This window comes from Nothoprocta perdicaria, unplaced genomic scaffold (genome assembly GCF_003342845.1).
Source record: "Nothoprocta perdicaria isolate Ctin4 unplaced genomic scaffold, notPer1 scaffold_375, whole genome shotgun sequence".
In the NCBI taxonomy this organism is placed as follows: Eukaryota; Metazoa; Chordata; class Aves; order Tinamiformes; family Tinamidae; genus Nothoprocta; species Nothoprocta perdicaria.
In genome coordinates, this window is record NW_020455616.1 from 272,645 (window position 1) to 281,571 (window position 8,927).

Consider the following 8,927-nt stretch of genomic DNA (forward strand, 5'->3'; position numbering starts at 1 on the left):
ACATKTGCAAAGCAAAAAGGAGGTTTAGCCAAGAGCCCTGGTGGTATGACAGCTAAGCACACCAAATATTAGCTGAAAAAATGCCTTTTTTTTTTCCTTGAGTTCATTTAGAAACATCATTGTTCTCACTGCACTTCCAAGATTTGATAAACACTATAAAATCACCTTGAGGTAACCAAGCACTTGCATGTTAATCTCACTTTAGCAGCTCCTCTTTATGCAGCTAGACATCTGATGTTCTTTAGGTGCTTCTATTTTAAGCCTCAGTTCAGCTCCTGGAAGAATTCTGAGGCTATTTCCAGAAAAAAAAAAAAAAAAARAAAAAGAAAAAAAGAAAAACATCAAATATTTTTGAAACTGCCTCTGAACTAACATCTGAACAGCCTTCTGAAATGCGGAGGAGGCAGCTTCACTGTGCGTATCCTCACCTGGCCTAGCGAAATAGGCTTGACTTACGGCTTTTAGCTGTCCCATGCTACACTGTCTACCGTTTTGAATACCCTCATAACACAAGCAGTTGAAGACACCTTTTGGTATCTGAGGAGAGATTAAAAACTATACGCGTAATGAAAAGTCAAGTAGTAAATCAAAGAGAAAAAAATTTAAAAARCCCTTTACAGTTTTATGGATTTCTGCTACAGAATTTACTGAGAAATGGGGAAATATTTCATGCTTGCAAGGGACACAAAAGAAAATCTGAGTTATGTTGTGTTGACCTGAAGAACGGTATGCGTTTCTGTGCATAAGACGGGACTAGTTAAAAGCAACATTAACACCATTTGAAAAATGCTGACAGAATTAATAAYTTAGATCTTATGCTTCAAATTGGTAACACAGTAATATCAACGATACACAAAATACTGCGTGTATTTTAGGTTCCTCAACTACAAATTCACATGACAAACTATGATGCTCACACAGACAAAACTGGAACCTTGCAAATGAACTTGGTTTTTGTGGCTGGCTGGCTCTAGAGATTCAAGACACTGCAGGCTGCTGCTGCAGGTCACATTTTTTCTCTTTCTTCCTCCAAAGATGAGCAGATGCGCATATCAAATCAAAGAAGAAACAGTTCTCCTAATGCAAAGACTAATCACAAATTCTCCCTTGAAAAAACTTAACAAACCARTATCCTGTGAAGTTAAACCAATTTAGTATTAGAGTTATCCCTGGAAAATCTACAAAAATGCAACACAAGGTATTTCTCTAAGACTGGCAAGTCATGAATTAGTAAGATTCCTGTAGCAACCTCCTAAACAAAGGAAAATGGGCAGGACAGAAAAACAAGTATTTGAAAGGAATGCTTATAATTACCTTTTTAATGTTGTGTTTAGCAAGAATTCTACTTTTATTTCACAACTGACGGAAGACAGGAGTCCATTATCCGATTGGTCCACTAACTGATGTGGAAATCTGAACATTAAAATTACCTAAAAACCTTTTAACGATAGTGCTCTATTTTTGCCCCCGTCAAAGATGACTTGTAGTCCTCCAAAATCTCAGTTAACTACTCTCTTCCCGACCTAACGTTTTAGCATTAAATCTTTGGATTCTCAGCTTTAGAGGGCCATGATCATTTTGCTAAATATCTTTTAACCTTGGGTTTTTTCTTTTTTTTTTTTTTTTTGGTGAAACAGTCTGAAGTACAATTCATGTTTGAGTATAGAACAGAACCCACACTGCAGCAAAAGCAGGGTATGAAGTACCTGAAAAAGCAATAGGCTTGCAAAAATAGAAAGCAGAAGAATTCCGCGTTCTSTTACTGGAGAGGCATAAAGCATGTTTTGTACATAAGCGACTGCAAACTACATGTCTAACTATAACTATCTTTGCCAATAACTACCTTTTTTTTGTCAAAAAGAATCAGCTGTTCATATGCTTGAGTCGTGCCATCTCCCGGGACCGGTTTGCTCCATAAATGACAGGTTTAAGGTGATGCGCAGTGCTCTCCATTTGGTGGTGGGAGCTTTCCTCGCTTTGGAGTACATCTACAGGCACTYGGTGCCATTTTAATACAAATGGGAAAATCCTAAAAGAATACTGAGGTAGCCAAGCCCATTTAAGAAACCTGACCTAACTTCACCAATTATTTCAAGTTTAAGTAGTTTGAACTGTTTGTAAGCTGTAATTTGACACTTGTAAAAAAAATAAAGGAGTAGATTAGAAATATCTTTTTACATACTATTCAGCATTGCTAAGATAAACTGAAGCCTAAATTCTTCCCAATACAGTCTGATTCCTTTCTGTCTCTCAGGAAAGCACTAGATAAAGATTTTTTCCAAGAAAGTTGGCATCAGCGTGGCTAACAATTTGACATACAGTTAAATACTACTAAATTATAAAGAAGTAAGTTATGGCTGCATGTTTTGAGCACTCTTTTGGGGAAAGGGCACAGGAAGGGCTCCATCAGCTCTCCCACATCCCCAAGTGAGCCCATTTTACAGGCAGCATCAATTCTGATGCACCTCGTCTGCCTTCTGAAAGTGCCCAAATTCTCTGTAGCCAGAGATGTGTACATTTCTCTCAAATGTGTACGTTTGAGCAGTGATCACAGATACACAGAAAGTGTAATAAGAAAGCCAAATCCAAAACCATTTTTAAGAATAAACACTTTAAAAGCTGCTGTTGCTACAGTTCTGTCGACAAGCTTAAGAAAYGGTTTGTTCAGTTCTTCTAGGAAATACTCCCTGTAAGCAACACTAGGAAATCCTCTAAAAACCTCTTAATAAGGATTACTAAGTAAACAAAAGCCCCATTGAGTCTGTGAATGTCACTAAGACTCTGAAAGAGGAGCTCTTCTCTGGAACACTTGCTTGCCCACAGGAACGTAACCTCCTGTTCTCTTTAAGATATCAAGGTGTACAAAAATAACCTCTATTAGGTAAAAACATCACCCAGCTTCGGTTTCAACTTACTATGTACATTGCAAGGGTTTRTCTGCAAAGACATAAATGCAATAAAGTCCTGTAAGAAGCAGGAGGATTCTTCAAGTACTACTGTTTTCCTGTGGAGCTCACCGGCACCAAGCATGCCCAGATAAATCCCAAGAGCCGAAACCAGCACCTTCCTTCACTGAAYGTGGCCAAACCAGTGCTCATTTTGAGGAGCTTGTGATGAAACTCAGAAGCTTTTCTGAAGGTGAAGACAAGAACCAATCCTTTCTATTAGCCCTTTACTAGCACATGGGTGCAAAGGAAGCGGCAGCCACACAGCCCGCCTAGGCAAGACAAACACTGCCTTGAGCTCCTTGACACAGCACTAATGCTTTGCACTAATACTGATCATTTGGATCAATTTAACTAAATTTAAAGCGGCAACATATTAGGTTGCCTAACAGATGGCTTACACACTTCTTCCAAAGCTGCAAAGAAGAACTTATTTGATGTACAGTACACAGAACCATTAAGAAGACCTGCATGGGGCAGTTTAGTTGGCATTTAACTAAAAGGCTGGTTTATCCTCTTGCACCTCGAAAGCTGTCTTCGGAAGCACAGGCCAATCCTCCGAGCAGAGCAGCTTGCTCCCCATACACCCAAGGCAGGCCCACAGAGGAGCTCTACAACCACGACCTGCACAGAAGTGATCAGCGGAACTGCTTCTATTCCGGGTGAGGTTTGGATAGAAGGCAGACGAGAATTCTCCTTTCAGGCAAAAGCAGGACTCCTCAGGCTACCCATGACGGCCTTGCTGACAGCCGCCTCCTCAACAGTAAGGCTTTTCCACCCTCTCTAGAGGCTTGGGCCTCTCCTCTTTCCAATACCTTCAAAAGAAAGGAGAAGCAGAACACGTTTGCGCCCACTCCTCCAAATCCAAATCAAATGAAAAGCCACAAGAAAAGTCACAAAAAAAAAGCCACAATGAAAACAGGATAGGCCGGGAAGATTAGGACACACATTTCATGCTCACTGACCAGCTATTACTGCTGCTTACTTGTTCAAGACAGGCAGGAAGGTGCTAGAGAAAAAAATCACAAAATTATCATGTTCAAATCTCTATTCTCTTATGCAAATAATCAGCTACTCTCAGTTCTATATGGTTTCTGTATGGTAAGAGCTGGCATTGATGACTAGTGGTAACTCAACTCCTGCCAATTCACTCCTTAACAGCTTCTAAGGTTGTTTCCTGCTGCTTATAACCTTTTCCAGGCGTTCAAACTGGAATCCTCCAAGCTGACTCGGACAAAAAAAATCTGAGAAAAATCATTTAACTATAAGAGTTGTCATATTCAAAGGAACAGCATCTCAATACGACTTGCAAATAATTGTATAAAATGACTCTGCCTTTTGTATATTCCAGAGCAAAAGTCACAGAAGAAAGACTGGCAGGACAGTAAAGCTCACTGCAAAGGTTCTTCCCAGCTGTTGTAACTTCAGAGTTGTAATTTCATAACTGAAAAGAGAGAGAAGAGCATTCCCCCAGAAAACAAGGTCAGGGACCAAGATCAAACCAAAAAAATTAATTGCCAATTGCTTTTGGCAGAAAACACACAGGGACGTGTTCAAAACTTCTGGGCTTTTAAAGCACACAAAAAGCTTGCAGAGTATTCTTATCTTTACTGGTGTTCCCTCTTGATGTGGTTCAGTAACAAGCAACGCTAATTCACTACCTATCTTGCTTAATAGATTCAATTTTAGAACCTGGTTACTTAAAATGGAGCTTAACATGGCATCTAATACTGTTTGTTTTTTTCTCCAAAGCATCCATCTGATGAGTAGCCTGCAACGAAAAACTGTTTAAAGAAAGCAAAGATAATAAGCATCAAAATTACTGACCGCAAACTTTATTCTGTTTTCAAATAAATGCACTATCACCTTCAATCATATATTAGCCATTTTTAATTCACAGGAAGTCTAGCCACTGGAATGCTTCCCTTTGTGCTTTTCTGGGGGAATTACAACATCACAGAGCGGCGACCTTCAAGACAGAAAGCACTGTTCACATTTGCTTTCCTCTTACAGAATTRGGCTGTATCGCGTCTCCGCTTAAGTTGAAATTGTGCATGTACTTTCTGCAAGCCCAACTGATAGCATGTGAAACCACACCTGAATACTGTCGTGTAAGTGGGTATTGATGCAGTGGATATTTAAAATGGGAATACAATTCACCCTCATAGAGGCTGGAGGAGAGAGAGGGGAAAAAGAGGTGCACGTTATACTGATAAAGCACTATGTAAAGTTCCATGGGCAAAGCAATGAGTAAGACCAGATGGCTGTATGGTAACAGGTCCTGAAGAGGAGGAAAAACAAGCCCCTCCCCACTTTTTTGCATTTAGTAGTTTTGCAGATTATAGTTTTGATCATTTTTTTCAAGTTCTAAAATAACACTGATATGAGAATGATGTTTTTGGTTTATGGAAGTAGGGCCCATTGAATATTCTTGTTCTTTTCCTCAAGTGCCACCAGTGCAAATATGAACCTATTTGTCTATTATTGTCAAATATGAAGCTATCTGTCCTATTTTTTTTCCCCCCTTATATAACTACCTTTCCCTTTTCTTAATTTTGAAGACCTTCCATCYGAGTAAACTCAACATGTCCCACTGGACATTATCTCAGTACTCTACATAATCACAYAGATTTGAGATTCCAACAATAAAGGCTCCTCATATTTTTTTGATATATATTTTCAAATCTTTCCAATGAAAAAGCCCTAATGACCCTGTGATCAAAAGTGATTTCAGGTTTTCAAGCAAGGTTCAACTGTAATTAATTAGAAGCTAYTTTAAATCTGAAGCTCTTACCAATACCTCTAGGCATCAGCAGTATTTTGTATTTTGTGTGATTGTTAGCATGGGCACATTATTAAAACTCCAAGATAAAAAATGACTGAATTCAGAATGCTTCGGTAGCCCAGTAAACTGTTTCTACATCTCTGTGCCTTTTAAAGCTCTGCAAAAATATATTATCAGAACAAAAGAAGTCCTGACGTGCCTGTCAGAAACGTGTAAGCTGAGCACATGCCATGAAGGATTCCTCCTACTCGACACTYGCAAGTGTTTTAAGCTGGGTCTGCAGTGCTGGAATCCTGTTCTTTGGATTTTCTTATTTGTTAATGGGACCAAATATGACAGCGACTCCTTGCTTTAACCACAATGCTTTGGCAGTAAATGCTCTGTAAGCGTCACCACCTTGAACAGAGAGAGGAGCCAAATCCATTTTATGCCTTTTTTTTTTAAAATAATTTTTTATTAGTCTGTAGAGATCTACTTGGACACATTTCTAATCAGCATTCCTATGCTTTGAAAAAGTGTGCTGTATATTCTTAGCTTTCTCATTCTATTAAAGAAGGGTTTCACTGCAGAAAGAAAAAAACAGGCAATTAAAATCTTTTATGCTTCCAACATCCCTGAAACAGCATCTGTTTTTCCCTTAAAGCACAAATATCTGTATTAGCAGTGAATCATCTTTATTTTCACATCTACTGTGATGGTAAAAACCTATGCCAGGCTCCTCTGGGACACTGACCTGACGGATTTAAATTCAGTCGTTACCTTCAGTTCTTGGAATCTCTCCACGGTAAGGGTAGATTTCAACAAGATTCCAGGGATCAGGTCCCGGCGTTTAGCTCCTTCCTCCCGCCTCCCCACCCAAAGCCCTTTGATCTTATTGAAGAAAATTAGAAAGAAAGTTCTCTTACCGACAACTCCAAGGAAACTGTCCCTTGCGAACCCCACCTAGCAAGTCGACATCATGACATGTCAGGTCAGCCTCAACCACGCTTCCCTGATAGTCAGGTAAAAGGAAGGAGTTAAAATACAAAATTGACACTTGAAGATTTCTGGACAACATCAGAAAACGTGATGCAACATATTCCAAACGGTCTTTCAGAGCTTCTGGTAACCTCCGAATGGTTCAAACATTTCTTCAGAGGGTTCTTCTGCTCTAAATTTTCAAGAGTTCCTGATCAACAAGCCAACACTGCAGATAGACTCTGTTTGTTGGAGTGACATCAAAAGCTTAAGACTCCCCTAAGCAAATCTTTTTCTCTACTCCATAGATTTTTATCAACAGAAACATGCTGAACTTCATCACTCTGGATTTCAAAAGATGTTTCAAGCCAATAGATCACATCTCAAGCAGTTTCATTCAAATTCTAAGTTAACAGAAGCTCTAATTTTAAGGGGGAGACGGGGAGGGAGAAGGAAACATTTTGGCACACTCTTTCTGTAAGGCTCTAAGCCACTTCACACCAACAGAGCTCCACCTTGCAGCCTTCATTATCCAGGTTAATTGATTACACACGGACTCCCACTCAAGCCAAGGGCCAAAAGAGACCCATTTGCAGGACTAGATCCTTCTCATTCTACGCACAGGTCAAGCTCATAATTTTGGGCTGACCATTAAATCTCACTGAAATTAATGAGTTTATCTGCCCTTGGTCTACAGGACAGGGTGCCAAAAACATGCTAAGACATTTAAGAGTTTGGGTTCACCATTTTATTTTACTGCTAGCCTTATAGTAAGAGTGTTCTCTGGTTTGTTTTTTCTCTGTACACAGAATACAGAAATGGGCTTTGTGTCCAAATCTAGRGTGGACAAAATCAGTCCGAGAACAAAATTCTGCGGTCATCTTCTACTTAAAAGTCTACGATTTATCCTGAGAACGCTTAAGCAAGGCAGTTGCCATTCGTCCTACTAATTAGACTATGGAGATTGAGTGCTGAAAACAAATAGCTAGGAAAAAAAGTAATCCTTTAGTGCTTTATAAATGCAGACTAGGTTGAACAAATTAGTAAAATATCTGAGCTCCGTAAACTGCTAGTTAATAATGCAAATCTATCATAACATAACAGCTTCAAAAATAGTTTGTTCAAAAGTGTTTCAAATGGTAGAAATCTGGCAACCTTTTTTTTATTTTTAGCCATACACTTCATTGAAACAGACATTTAAGCAACTGCTATAAATGAGTGATCAAATGATTATTAAAATCCCATTTCATGGCTCCTCCTCCAACGCCAGCAGGACACTCAAAAGCTTTTAATATTGATTAGCAAGTTGAAATCCATTTTCAATGTGCTTTATCCTATGATTTTTGTTAAATTATGCTGAAGAAAAGATCAAAACAGATGCACCAGAGTGAAGCTTAAATTTATTTTTTGTTTCAATTATGTATCAAATTTGTTCTGAGAATATAGTGTAATACTTTTTCCTTGACTATGTGTAATCTGGCATGCTAGATTTTTTTTTCCACTGCGCTATGGTATCTTTGTGGAAGATTTTTTAAAGTAAACTTCGGTAAAGTTCAAGTTCAGGGTACACCACTGGACTAGGTTGCAGTTTGCATTATCTTTACGTATTCAGCAGAACATTTTTGCAGGTTTAAACGGTAAATTTGAGTACGCACAAATCATGTAAATCAAAGAGCCTGATGTAGCTTGCAAATCCAACTTTAAATAAACTTCACTGTCAAATGTGGAAAAGTAGAGGTCGCTGTTCATATTCATCGAAAATACTAAGATAACTGGAGCTTTTGGCAGAAATTGGTACAAAATGCAGCTTTGCAATTCTTGAGGAAGACAATTTCAACATTTCTGTTCCTTATTTACTATGCAAACATTAAAATTGAAGCATTAGTTTTTCCCCCTCCCCCAGAAACATGCCTTGCATCGCACCTCTCCTGGGATAACCCCTGAAATAGGCAGTCATGCTATTTTCCTTCCAGTAATTTAAACCTGATTCCAATTTAAGCCTCCTCCTACACCAGATTCCCTTCGCAATRATCACTGAAATGCAAAAACCTATTCAGATTAGAGGGTTTTGTTCCATGTCACAAAATATGTATGGTTATTCTCTTTGTTAAGACATAAATACTATAAATTCCCATTGGCAGAACAGCAATCCCTTGCATTAAAGCAGAATTACAAGCCAGATTCTTACTACAAACAAAAGCCTGAAATATTTATACCCAGGCGGTAACCCTCTGACTTCA

At 38.8% G+C, this 8,927-nt stretch overlaps 1 long non-coding RNA gene across 1 annotated transcript; it reads right to left on the reverse strand.

Annotated features, from left to right (window-relative positions):
* Positions 1–6,144: 6,144 nt before the first annotated feature.
* LOC112951879 lies at positions 6,145–7,145 on the reverse strand. The gene is made up of 2 exons (XR_003250288.1): positions 6,636–7,145; positions 6,145–6,293 (listed from the first exon to the last, which is right to left on the reverse strand). It is a non-coding gene; the product is annotated as an uncharacterized LOC112951879 (long non-coding RNA).
* Between the last annotated feature and the right edge of the window lie 1,782 nt (positions 7,146–8,927).